Source organism: Helianthus annuus, chromosome 13 (assembly GCF_002127325.2).
Source record: "Helianthus annuus cultivar XRQ/B chromosome 13, HanXRQr2.0-SUNRISE, whole genome shotgun sequence".
NCBI lineage: Eukaryota > Viridiplantae > Streptophyta > Magnoliopsida > Asterales > Asteraceae > Helianthus > Helianthus annuus.
In genome coordinates, this window is record NC_035445.2 from 52,011,297 (window position 1) to 52,025,626 (window position 14,330).

Consider the following 14,330-nt stretch of genomic DNA (forward strand, 5'->3'; position numbering starts at 1 on the left):
TAATGCCTGATCCGCCAAGGCGTAGGAGGACAAATGCTCGTATGTCCACACGAGGAGGAGGGGATTTCCACTTCAGCACCCCTCGACACTCTAGTAGTAGCCACTATCCGCCACTACAAGAAGAAGGACCTTCAAGTCCTGTACAGGAGGCGAACTCCGCACCAGCTGCACCAAATTCGCCACCATTTGGGTATGACCAACCCATACCTGCTTACACGGGTCCAACGGCTTACAACCCGTTCGAACCGTCATCACAAGCACATTACAACTACAATTATGAGCGCGACCCATATGTGGTGTCGGCTAGGTATAATGCACGTTATCCCGACGGAGCTCATGGGAACATGGGAGTACCGGACTACTCAGCACATGGGTATCCAGCACCTCCCAGACCTCCAGTTCCGCAACAGGCGCCACAACCACGTTTCTCTCCTCCTGAACAAGAAGAAATACTCCACCGTTTGAGCCGTGTGGAAAGAGACTTCGAGGAAGAACGTAAGAGCCACCGAGGATTCCTCAAGGGCTTAGCAAACCTACTGAAGGGCAAGAAGAAGAAACGTGACCATTAGTCCTTATGTATGTTCTAATGTAATGTTATTTTAAAAGAAGTCCCTGCGTGGACATTTATCGTATTTCAGTCCCTACGTGGACTTATCTTTTAGTCCTTACATGGACACTTATCTTGTATTAGTCCCTGCGTGGACTTGTCACTTATTTTAAACCTCTATGTAGGTATGTACTATTTAAAAGTCCCGTTTAGGGCGGTGTGTGATCGTATTAAAATTATGGAATGTTATATTATGAATTTCATTTTGTTATCACTATATATGAAATAAATCAAAACCATTCCTTTTAATTTGATCTGCCTAAATAAAGAATCTTCAGAGTGAAACCTAGCCAGGTGTCTTTTAAGATCCGGCCAAGATGGTAAGACCTAATTTAAAAGATTCTGATTCCCTGTTAACCTCTGTAGGCATGTTAACAAATCATGACAGATGTGATTCGTTAAAATCGCACACGTCATTCTTATACAAGAATCCTTTAAAGGATCCCAAACCCCAAATTAATGATCTAATAGATCATGGGTAGAATCATCAATAAAGATGATCACTTGTTAAACATCCATAAGTGATGTAGTGCCTAAGGGCCAAATTATCAAACATCCGTTAATGATGTAGTACCTACGGGCCATAATTGCTGTCATAATAAGACAAAAGACAGTGGTGGTTTAGGGCTCCCTGTCAGAAGGAGTAAAAGGACTACGGTTCAAACCTTCATCCCTTGATTCTCTGTAATCTCGGCTAATATTATAATAACGTCCTCGTGACTAGGCTTTTATGCCACTAGCAATATTAATTGTGATTAGGATAAGTATGTTCAAATCCTAAATGTAAGGTGAGTAACAAATTAACCAAATATGGTCTTCAATACCATGGTTAATGAATTGCCATAAAAGACAATTCAATGATAAACTCCTAAATAGAATTTTCATTATTTTCTGCAGCAGATACCAGCTACTATGGCGAATCCTAATGAAGGAAGTAGTCATACAAATGAAGATGAGTATGATAATGCCCAAATAAACCTAACGGGCGCTCAACTCAAGGCCCTTGTCGACAATGCTGTGCAAGCAGCTCTAGATCGACAATATACAGAATCCCGAAGCAGAACAGTTTCCAAGCCACCATCAAAGCCCAAGACACAATCAAAATCCCACAGCAAACCACTATCCAAACCTAAGAAGGACGACGATAAACACTCATCCAAGCCCAAGAAAGACGACGACAATCACTCGTCGAATGAAAATAGTGTTCGTCGCGAACGGGAGTATACTGATGCTTCCCGCGCCAGGGGCTGCACATACAAGTACTTCGTATCTTGTAAACCCCGAGACTTTACGGGGGAGAAGGGTGCTGTCGAATGTATGACATGGTTGGACGAGATGGACACAGTAGTGGACATCAGTGGCTGCGCTGAAAGGGATGTAGTGAAGTTTGTGTCTCAGTCATTTAAGGGCGAGGCCCTAGCTTGGTGGAGGGCACTGGTTCAAGCCTCAGGAAAAGCTGTACTTTACAGCATGACGTGGGAGGAATTCGTTTCTCTCATCAGGGAAAATTACTGCCCTCAGCATGAGGTGGAGAAAATAGAGTCCGATTTTGTGTCATTGGTGATGACAAATCTGGACTGCCAGGCCTATTTGACGAGCTTCAATACGATGTCTCGCTTGGTTCCTTATCTAGTCACCCCGGAACCAAGGAGGATTGCTCGTTTTATCGGGGGGTTAGAACCCGCGATAAAGGCTAGTGTGAAGGCCTCTCGGCCAACGACCTTCAGGTCCGTGACTGACCTCTCTTTGTCCCTCACGATGGACGCGGTCCGATTGAGATCGCAGAGGAACAAAGAGGCCGAAAAGAGAAAGCGTGAGGATGATACCTCGCGAAGGTCAGGAAAGAAACACCGTGGAAACGGTGATGGCAAGAGAGGGGGCGAGTCGAGAAAGGATGGGCAACAATCGAGAGAGAAGCCCAAATGCAAAAACTGCCAAAAATTCCACTTTGGGAAGTGCAGGTTTGGGCCGAACTCGCAGTCTCAGTCAAAGACGCATACTTGTGGACTATGCAAGTCCAAAGATCATAAGACTGTGGACTGTAAGAAAATTAAAGACGCGACCTGCTACAACTGTAGTGAGAAGGGGCACATCAGGAGCAACTGCCCCAAGTTCGCCAAGAAGACTGAAGAACCCAAAAAGAATAACGCTAGAGTCTTCAAAATGGATGTGAAGGAAGCCCTGCAAGACGACAACGTAATAACAGGTACTTTTCTCGTGAATAATATTTTTGCAAGAGTACTGTTCGATTCAGGAGCTGATAAATCCTTCGTAGACCAAAAATTTTGCAAACTGCTAAACATGCCTATCAGAACCCTAAATGTGAAATACGAAGTAGAGCTAGCAGACGGCACTGTAGAAACCGTCTCCACTATATTAGAGGGATGTATGATATCCATTAAGAACCGTTCTTTTCCTCTATCTCTACTTCCCTTTAATCTAGCTGGTTTTGACATCGTTCTGGGCATGGACTGGTTGTCGCACAACCAGGCCCAGATCGTCTGCAATAAGAAACAGATTTTGCTAAAAACCCCGACTGGTGAATCGCTCACCATTCGAGGGGATACGCAGTATGGACTGCCTGAGAATGTATCTATGCTCAAGGCTTCTAGGTGCTTAAAAAGAGGATGTGTCATCTACATGGCACAAGTGATTATTGAAGAACCCAAACCAAGGATAGAGGACATTCCTGTCATTTCGGAGTATCCAGAAGTTTTCCCCGAAGACCTACCTGGGTTGCCACCAGATAGGCAGGTGGAATTCAGAATAGATAACATCCCTGGAGCAGCTCCCATTGCTAGAGCACCCTACAGACTAGCACCCACTGAAATGAAGGAACTGAGGACCCAACTAGATGAACTGTTAGCAAAAGGTTTCATCAAGCCTAGTTCGTCTCCCTGGGGAGCACCTGTCCTGTTTGTAAAGAAAAAGGACGGATCGATGCGTCTGTGCATCGATTATCGTGAACTTAATAAAGTCACGATCAAGAATAGATACCCATTGCCAAGAATCGACGATTTGTTTGACCAATTGCAAGGGGCTAGCTATTTCTCAAAGATCGACTTAAGGTCGGGCTACCATCAGCTGAAGGTCAAAGATGAAGACGTACACAAAACAGCATTTAGGACTCGCTACGGTCACTACGAGTTCCTGGTGATGCCTTTTGGGCTCACAAATGCACCGGCTGCGTTCATGGACCTCATGAATCGCGTCTGTAAGCCATATTTAGACAAATTCGTCATCGTATTCATCGACGACATCCTCATCTATTCAAAGAACGAAGCTGACCATGAGAAACACCTACGATGTATTCTCAAATTGCTACATCGCGAGAAACTCTATGCCAAATTCTCCAAGTGTGAATTCTGGCTAAGAGAAGTCCAATTTCTTGGATACGTCGTAAGCGAGCGTGGTATCCAGGTGGATCCCGCTAAGGTAGAGGCGGTCATGAATTGGCAAGAGCCAAAGACGCCCACAGAGATCCGTAGTTTCCTAGGATTGGCAAGATACTACAGAAGATTCATCGAGAATTTCTCAAGGATTGCTGCGCCCTTAACTTCTCTAACCAAGAAGAAGGAAAAGTTTATTTGGGGCCCTAAACAGCAAGAATCCTTTGATATTTTGAAACAAAGGCTGAGCAACGCTCCTGTGTTGACGCTACCGGAAGGTACCGAAGAGTTCGTAGTCTACTGCGACGCGTCACACACTGGCATGGGGTGTGTGCTCATGCAGAAAGGCAAGGTGATTGCTTATGCTTCAAGACAGTTGAAAGTGCACGAAAAGAATTACACCACCCATGACTTGGAGCTGGGTGTCGTTGTATTCGCACTAAAACTGTGGAGGCATTATTTATATGGAATCAAGTTTGTGATCTATTCAGATCACAAAATCCTCCAACATTTGTTCAACCAAAAAGAGCTAAACATGAGGCAACGCCGTTGGATGGAAACCTTGAATGATTATGATTGTGAGATCAGGTACCATCCTGGCAAAGCGAATGTAGTCGCTGATGCCTTGAGCCGGAAAGAAAGGATGAAACCCATCCCCATCAATGCGAGGAGGATGGAAGTAAAGAATAACTTGATTGAAAGGATATTAGCTGCACAGCGAGAGGCTGTGTTGGAAGCTAATTATCCTAAGGAAAAGTTGGGAGTAACTGAGGAGCAGTTAACTCTTCACAAGGATGGACTTTTGAGATTGAATGGGTGGATATGGGTTCCTATTTATGGAGGACTACGAGATGTTATCCTCCAGGAAGCCCATAGCTCCAAATATTCTGTCCATCCTGGAGCAGACAAAATGTATCAGGATTTAAAGGCAAACTATTGGTGGATAAGCTTGAAAAAGTCTGTAGCCGCCTATGTAGCCAAATGCTTGACTTGTGCGCAAGTCAAAGCTGAGCATCAAAAACCATCTGGTTTGCTACAACAGCATGAACTTCCTGAATGGAAATGGGAGTGTGTAACTATGGACTTTATCACCAAGTTACCAAAAACGAGCAAGGGAAACGACACAATATGGGTTATAGTCGATAGACTGACTAAGTCAGCTCATTTCTTACCCATCAAGGAGACTTATAGCTCCGATACATTGGCCCAGTTATATGTTGATAAGATTATCGCCTTACATGGCATACCTGTGTCTATTATCTCTGATCGAGATACTAGATACACGTCTCATTTCTGGAAGAGTTTCCAACAATCTTTGGGCACACGTTTGAACTTTAGTACGGCTTACCATCCTCAGACAGACGGTCAGAGTGAGCGTACTATTCAAACGTTAGAAGACATGCTGCGAGCATGTGCTATCGATCTAGGTGGTAGTTGGGATAAGAACCTGCCCCTAATCGAATTCTCCTACAACAATAGCTACCACACCAGCATAAAGGCTGCGCCTTTCGAGGCTTTATACGGTAGGAAGTGTAGATCGCCTGTTTGCTGGGCGGAAGTGGGAGAGGTCCAATTATCAGGACCAGAGATAGTTTTCGAGACAACGGACAAGATTGTCCAGATCCGGGAACGTCTCAAGGCTGCCCGTGATAGGCAGAAAAGCTACGCTGATCCAAAGCGTAAGGATTTTCACTTCGAGGTAGGTGAAAAAGTGCTGCTAAAAGTATCACCCTGGAAAGGGGTGATGCGTTTCGGTAAGAAGGGTAAACTGAGCCCGAGATACATAGGACCTTTCGAGGTTATCGAACGTGTCGGGTCAGTTGCCTACAAGTTGAACTTACCAGAAGAGCTCAATGGAATTCATAATGTGTTCCACATCTGCAATCTAAAGAAGTGTTTCGCTGATGACTCATTGGTGATCCCACACACAGATGTGCATATAGATGAGAGCTTGAAGTTTGTGGAGAAGCCTTTGTCGATTGAAGACCGACAGGTGAAAAAGCTCCGAAGAAAACATGTGCCAATAGTTAAAGTTAAATGGGATGCCAGGAGAGGTCCCGAATTCACCTGGGAAGTTGAATCCACGATGAAAGAGAAATACCCCTATTTGTTTGAGTAAATGCGGAAGAAAGTGGGAGATTACAAGCTGCGGGGGTTAACTGTGTCAACATGTTTAATTATACCTCTGAGTGACCCTTTGACGTACCCGAGGCTTTGTAACAGTTAAATACGCTCACTAAAATGTACTGTACAAATTCCACGAAGTTCCGTTTTAAAACGAGAAAGTTATGATCAAATTCGTACGAGGAGGACTAAAAGCGTCAGCACTGAAAGTTAAGGCTTTCCAAATAATTAATAAACTAACCGGGGACTTAACAATGCGGGTAAATAACATGAGACCCTTAGTTGTAAATAATCGAGGGCCAAACCGCAAAGTTACCCCTTCAAACCCGAAAGGTCAGGTTAATAAATACCAAAGATTTCGTTATTAATTACCAAGATTTAGGCAATCATTACAAAAGATTTAAAATCTTTGGAAAATAACCCTCTCGCGGGCCGCGTTACATTTTGGGCTAAGTTGAGGCGGGCCGCGAGCCTTCTGTTTTCACGCTTCTGATTTAAACCTTCAGGCGGCCCGCGTACAAGATGCATGGTTCTTCCATGCGGGCCGCGTGGGACGCCCAGATGCAGAAACCTTGGACTTGCATGCCTTTTGAACTTGTGAAGGATCAAATGAGCAATAAGTGAAGTATGGGTGCCCCCTACTCGACCCATAACACCTTAGGACACCTGCCCATCATCCATGATCACTTGTAGACCAATGTGTGATGATCTAGGAGCTTGTCTTGCACTATAAATAGGCATGTTGTGTACATAAGTTTCACCACACCACCAACACTTCTCTTGATCATCTCTGGAGCTTCCAAGCTTTACTCTAGCATCCTATTTCGTGTTCAAGCTTCTGTAAGTCGTTTAGATCCTTTGTGATTTAGTATTACTTAGTAAAATGGCTAGAAATCAAACCGTCGTAACTAGGGTTTGACTTCAAGATAAATCCTTAATGGCTCAGTCTTATGTCGAATCAAAGGTAGTTATGTGTTGGTGTTTATGTGGGTAATAAACCTCTGAAAGGGTTCCCCATGATCACCACTCTAACTAGTTCAAATTTCGAGTCAAACGAATGCTTAAAAAGTCAACAGAATGTCATTTTTGCGATTCTTGCATAATCTGTAATGTATATGCTATGAAACCTGTTTTGATGATCATAAAACATGATAATGAGTATATAAACTTGTCGAGACTCGTTTGATTCGGTCATTTGCTATATTAACCCGGTTCGGAGCCGAATGTCGCAAAAGTTTGACTTTTGCTTTGACTTCAGTTCTGACCCGTTTTAGTACAATGTAGATATGCCTTAGGACTCTCTTAGGACCAGGTTACATGATGGTATAACCCTCTGTGACCGGTTCATTGTTTGTCCGAGTCTTTTACGCATTTCCGTTAATCGCCTAAAAGTTGACCGTAACGCCCTTTTTATAATAAAACGAGTATTTCGGACACGTGAGCGGGCCATAACCTTGCTTACTAAATTATAAGCATGTCCTTAAGGTTTCCCGTCAATCCGAGGTCTAGAATGGAAGATATGCTAAAAAGCGCAATTAAAGTAAACTTTGGTAATAAACGGCGCAACTAACATAACGACTATCTAAACCATGATTTCGTCATCAAAACTTTTACCCACTGTTATAAAATAATATTTTGGGATTTTTAAAGATTTTTAATTATTTTTACCTTGCTCATAACCTGCGGTTATGGCTACGGTTCGGTAAATACCGAATATGCCCTTTTCGGCCAAAACTTGAGTTCTACAAGGTCTTTTGACCCGATTCCAGTTGCTACTGATTTTAAATAGTAAATAAGATATTTTGGACTTATTAAACTGATCGGGAACCTCAGGTTTCCTGTAGAACTCAGAAAACCCTTTAAAAGTCCTTAAAATGACCGGAAAACCCCTACGGGGCGTATAATGAACTAAAACTCGTTACGGGCATTATGGAAGGTATCCTACTGATATCACAACCTCTTTAAAGTATATTGACTTAGGAAAACAGTGTAGGACTCCTACGGTTACCCGTTGCGCCTATTGCGCGCACGGTTCGGCTTATGTAACTAGTTTACATAAATTAGCCAATACGGGTCAAACTATATCATTTTGACCCCAAAATCCAGAATGTGAATATTAAACCCATATAAAACAAGTCTCCGGACTTGTTGGGTCAGAATCACATTCCATTCTCGATTTTCGCCTTTCACGCGATTAAACCGTATTTATCCCTCGAAACTAACCGGTCTAGGCTACGGCTAATATAAAGACCCGTTAGGATTCTAATAGGTTATTTTAAAACCTTCGTTCCAGAATAAGGAGCCCCAGTAAAAGATATCAGTGACTTAATTGATTAAGGAATATACATTGCAAAGGTAAATACTTTTAACTTATTTTCCCTTATACGGGCTTGGGTTACGGTATATAAAATACCGCTTGATTGAGCATCAAATAATTCCATCGCTTAGGTGGTTAATTGAATAGTTTGATCGGCTCATTTAAACAGTCTTGTTACTTAAAAGCCTTTGGGGGGTTAATGACCATGTCCCGGATATCCTTGGCATCATTTTACGAAATGGCCACGACCTCGACACCCGGGTGTAGGCGTACACCCGGTTGATGTCTATACTACTAAAAGACGTAGCCGATGGTTTACCCGCCTCGGTTTTACGCAAATGTGGTGTGTCTATTGATCTTTAACCCGGCACGATCCGGGCTACTGAACGCAAAGAAGGAACATGTAATTCGTTCACAAGATTATAAATTTTAAATAATTCTCCTAAGTTATAAAAGAATTTGTGCCTCGTGCATTCAAATCAATTTTATTAAACTTTTTACAAAAGAGTCGGTTGAATGTATTTACCAGTGTAAACTGACGTATTTTCCCAAAAAGATTAAGTGCAGGTACTACACGTAATTGGCTGGCATTAGCTCCATAGCATCGTTAAGAAGCCTCGCAAGCTTGATGTCTTGAACTACATTTTTATTTATTTTGATCCATCCTGTGGATACTATTCAACTACTTGTGATACATTTGATGTTACAGTAAATGGTTGAATTATATTTATCTTTATGCTTCCGCTGTGCATTTATATATTGTGGTTTGACTATATTGTTGCCAACTACGTCACGATAATCCCCCACCGGGCCCACCGGTGATACACGTGGAAATCGGGGTGTGACAGATCACCCACTCGTCTCATACACAAACAGTTATTAGAAGATTATGTCATCATGGGCCGGGGGAGGGGGCTAAGTTGGGCCGACAGGATTAGTATTGGTATTAGATTAAACAGTGGGTTACATGATGGATGTTATTGGGTGTTAATTTGTAATGTGAGTGTGTGTTGATAGGAATACTTGCTACGATTTGTGTACGGACTATACTAATTATGACTTGTACATTGTGCACATGAGTTTGTGACTTATGTGATTGCGAAAATCTGTTACGTGGATAAACTGTGATAACTTGGTTAATGCTTGACGTAGTTGACTATTCTAATGCGTATAATTAGGTGCATAACCCTTGAGTGTAACGTGTGTACTATGTGATAAAAGTACGGGATTCAATACGGGTACGAAACTGATTGTTATTAATAAACTATGATAGGACGTGCTTGGTCAACTGATAATAAAGTAATTAACCATACCGAGCAATCGAAGGTGAGTTCATTACTTTTGAGCATGCGTCCCAGTGGTTGGGACAGTCAGTGGGTATCCCGGGGAGGGATAAGTCTTTTGGGTAAAAACGGGAATGTTGGATAATATACTATTCCTATCACCTTTAAAGTCCCTCCGTGTTGTTTGGTTACCGGGGAGGTAACATGGTATTAGTTAGTAGCGCTACTTAGGTTTGGCAACCTCACCCCGTATCTGGGAGGACGGGTGTTGAACTAATGACCTAGTCATGACCAATGCTTTGATAGGAGCATTGGAGAAAGGGCAAAATAATCAGAAGCCGTCTTGTATTGGGGTATTATCAACATTGTTTTCAACATTACTTTCGGAATTAAATTCAATGGATTAACTAAACACTTGGTAACCAACGTTTTTGTAAAGCTATGAACTCACCAGCGTTGTCTGATACACTTGTTGCATGCTCGCAGGTCGTTAGGTATCTTGGATTTGGAAACTTGCTGTCTGGAGTAGCAGGAGTGGTCATGGGTCGTACTGGATGGATTCATGTGACCGAACTATGGATAGATTTCATTGGTTTTGAAACGGTTTAACTTTGGTTTGCTATATGCTTCCGCTGAACATGTTGGGTTTTAATTAAACTTATTGTTGAAACTTGTATTTAATAAGTGATGATTTCATTTGGAAAATTGTATGGGTTCAATGTGATTAGTGGCTCGTTATTGGTATGTCACACGCCTAGCAGGGACATTCCCTAGGTGGTATTTTGGGGGTGTGACAGTAATAGTACGTTTTATTTTTCTCAAATTTTATTTTGTTTATAATGCATATATGCGTCATAAAAAATTGGAAAAAAAATACTATTACACATGTGTAATATGTGTGATACATCGTTTTTTTCCTTACGGTTGGCAACGTATTTTTCATATATTTTTTAATTTTCAGTTAAATGAGTTTTCCCATGATCCTTCCCATAGTTTGTTAATATTTAAAACAAGATTGATTTGTATCTATACTATATTATAATGCATGAGGGAGGGGTATTTTAAGATACCCAAAAAATAAGAACCCCCCCCCCCTTTATTTATAAAAAGACCCCTAAAATGAGGGTAGTTTGGTCTTTTAAATAATATTTATTTTTTAGCCCCTAAACTTGTTACACTTAAATCCTCATGTTTTAACAAAATTATAGATAATTAGTTACAATTCACCCCTGCACAACAAACTTATAATTTTTTACGTATTCTTAACATATCTTATAAACTATATTGTTTAAAAAAATTCCAAAGATAGCATGATGACCTACACATTTTTGTCGACGTTTTGATAGTTGTCTTGTTCAATATCGACGCACGGATTAAAAGGTACAATTCGATAATGCTATAATGTACAAGTAATTAATACTTGTGATCTAATGCGCCTAATCTACAAAGATGGGCTCCATCTATGCAAACAAAAACAAAAAAGAATTAAAAGTACCGTAACATAAAATGAAGATATTATGTGTCACATTTTATTTGATTAAAATTGCCTAATATCTATACTTAGATATGTCTTATAAAAACTTAAAACTAACCACAACAAACTTCCTAAATAAAGGGGTGGCAAATCTAAAATTAAACCCTAATGCACTTCTATTGTTACTACTATAAATACATAGCAATAAAACCCATGTATCTATTGCTAAACAAAGTTAAAAAATGGATCCAGTTCTGAATTCAATTGTTGCGAAAAATCAAGTATGCGAGATTGAAAATTCTAAGGTCAGTTCTATTATATCGCAGCAGTGAATAATTGTTTTCATTTATTTACTTTTTGTGAATGTTAACTTATTTGATTTTTCAGATTCAGTTGCATGATGAACATGTCAATTTAAACAACCCAGTTGTCGAACAAGCTTCTAAGGTATTGATTTTGTTGGCTTTAAGTATTATTTTTGTGTAAATCTTTCATATTAATATGTTCGTTATGTTATTATATGTGTGTTTTATTGCAGGATGATGGTGATAAAAGTGTTGATATTATTTCTTATGGTGCAATGCTTAGTCCATACATGACTAATCTTCAACGTGAATTTAGTGAAGAGGTAATTTTAATGTTTATTTAATCTTTTTTTTTTACCTTTTGTATTAAATTTTTGTCCTTTTACTGATCAGAAGTTTGAGACTCAAAGGAAGAGATCCAAGAGACTCTCTGAATGGAAATGGAGTGAGGTTATTAATTCAGACGATTCTGAGGACGATAACAAAGAAAAAGAATTAGAAGATACTGCTGATTCAAGCACAAACCAAAAAACCCGATTAAAAATACCTCGAGTCTCAATTTAGAAGCGGAACGGATTTCATGCAGTCTAATATGAAATCTGTCAAGTGTTTTTTTTTTTCATTTTCAGTTGTTATATTTGATCTAGACGTATGAATAAAGTTTATTTTATATTTGAACTTTATTTTTTTTGTGTTAATATAATGCAGGGCCATATTAATAAAGTTCAAATTAAAGTTAGTATCCTAAATTTACAAGTCAACTGAGCTTATATAAGTTAATATCCTAAAGTTGCAATAAATAGATATTGCAGTTAGATATAGTCAAACTGAAATCATAAAATACTGCAGTTATTCTTGGATATTAATCTAATAATACGTATTTCTTAATTAAAAAATAATAAAGTAATAAACTTTAAAGCTAAACTAAAAAACTGAACTTACTATGAGATAAAGTTAATCAAGATATAAACTCTTAACATCCTATTTTTTTATAAAAATTATTTTTAAATTATATATATATATATATATATGTATATAAACGAAATTTAACAATTAAAGTTAAAGGTGTAAAACGTACTTACGAGTCAACTGCTATTTTTTATTTTTATAAAAGAAATTAAACTTTAAGTTTATTGGATGAGTACAATGTGGATATTTAAAAAAAATTATGAACTTTAAATAATAAAATTATAAACTTTATCATTTAACCAACAAAATAAACTTACTTTACAACTAGAACAACTTATCTTTCAGTTTTTCTCATTTGATTATTATTTTTTTATTAAAAAATGAAACTTTACATGTGTAAATTAGTTTTTTACTTTATTTATAAACAAAATATTTTATTTTTATAAAAAAATAATTATTTTAAAAGCATTTTTTTGTAACAAGTAATATAAATAAAATACTCTAGAAATTTACAATCATTACTAGATAAATACAAAATTGTTTTGCAAATTTTTAGGAATTATAAGTTTAACTATATTGTTATAGATAATATTAGTCAGTTTCAAAATAATTCTTTACCAACTTGACTAGATACATAGTAGATTGTTTTGCATTTTTTTAGGGATTATAAGTTAAAAGTAGACTCATATAGATAAGATTAGTTAGGAACTAAAAATTTGAATTTAGTAGGATATAAAGTTTATAAAATCAGTTCTTGAAATTTTATAAAAATATAATTTTTTTTAAATCTGTAAAAAACAAAATTTAACAATTTAAGTTAAAGGTCTAAAACGTACTTACGAGTCAAATACTATTTTTTTATAAAAACGAAAATTTTAAACTTAAAGTTTATTTGATGAGTAATATGTGGATATTTAAAAAAAAGTAATGAACTTTAATAAATAAAATTATACTTTATAATTTAACCAATAAAAAAAACTTTACAATTATAACAACTTATCTTTTATTTTTTGTCTTTTGATTATTAATTTTTATAAAAAACAATATTTTTTGTCTTTTGATTATTAATTTTTATAAAAAAACAAAACTTTACATATGTGTAACACTTATGACATGTATCCACCACAATAATGTTATCATACATATTATACGAATAGAAAACTACCAGAAACGAGTGCCGCAATGCAAAGGGTCGCCCCCGCCGTATCGCGCGGGCACCCTACTAGTAAGTTAAAATATGTAACCCTACTAGTAAGTTAATATACGCCCCCGCCGCATCACGCGGGAAAAGTTCTTATTTTTGGGTATCTTAAAATACCCCTCCCTCATGCATTATAATATAGTATAGATAAATTGTATAATGGTAATTACAATTTTATAAATAGAACATGGAGTATTGGACTTTAATAATCTCAACTATTCATCGTTAGTCGTCAACGGTCATAACTTAAAAAATAACCCCTAACATTCCCAACTATTAACATGTTGGCCTCCAATGAACCCTGACTAACGGAACCCTAACGCCATTAGTCGTTGGTAGCCGGAAAAAACGTTTTTAGCCAGAAAACTCAACATTTTCGTCCCGAACCTCTTTGCAACCTTAGATCGGACCTTTATGAGCCTTTTTCTAGTTAAAACCTCAATTACTGAGGTCGCCGTAAAACTCCTTTTTGGCCGGAAATCTCAACATTTTCGACTCAGACCTCTTTGTAACCTTAAATTGGACCTTTAGGAACCTTTTACTAGTAAAAGCCCCAATTAATGAGGTCGTCGAAAAACTCCTTTTTGGCCGGAAAACTCAATATTTTCGGTGTAAACCTCTTTGTAACCTTAGATCTGACCTTTAGGAACCTTTTTCCGGCCAAAACGTTTTTGCGGCGACCGGCGAGTAACGGCGTTAATTAGGGCCATTGGAGACCAAT